General features: G+C 57.5%; 1 long non-coding RNA gene across 1 annotated transcript in view; it reads left to right on the top strand.

The window, feature by feature from the left end:
• The window catches only part of LOC127748954 (uncharacterized), a 41,892-nt gene that overhangs the window by 41,303 nt on the left and 274 nt on the right, over nt 1–315 (top strand). The gene's annotated exons all lie outside the window — the stretch shown is intronic.

Here is a 315-nt window from a genome sequence, read left to right as displayed (position 1 = left end):
AAAACATCTGCCGCGGCCGGGACTAGAAGCAGCGCCGTAACCCTCTACATTTTGCTTTTGTCGTCCCCCGTGGAAGCGGTTCCGTAGTCAGCAGGCCCACTATCGCTATCGCTTGCCGTGGTAGCTCAGTGGTCTCCGTGCGTGGTGGCTGGATGGTAAGTCGGGTCCGGCTCGGGTTCAAAACCCGACCGGTGCGTAACCAGTTTCCTCCGCTCGGAACCTCTGACGTTGTTCAGGGGATCTAGAAGCCGAAAATGGTTGGCTGTTGTGCAGGGGATGGACTGAGTTTCTGGAAATTCGGGAAGCGGAGATAGC

The sequence above is a fragment of the Frankliniella occidentalis genome, unplaced genomic scaffold (assembly GCF_000697945.3).
Source record: "Frankliniella occidentalis isolate FOCC.00 unplaced genomic scaffold, Focc_3.1 Scaffold22, whole genome shotgun sequence".
NCBI classification, from domain to species: Eukaryota; Metazoa; Arthropoda; class Insecta; order Thysanoptera; family Thripidae; genus Frankliniella; species Frankliniella occidentalis.
This window is presented reverse-complemented; position numbering and strand designations above follow the sequence as displayed.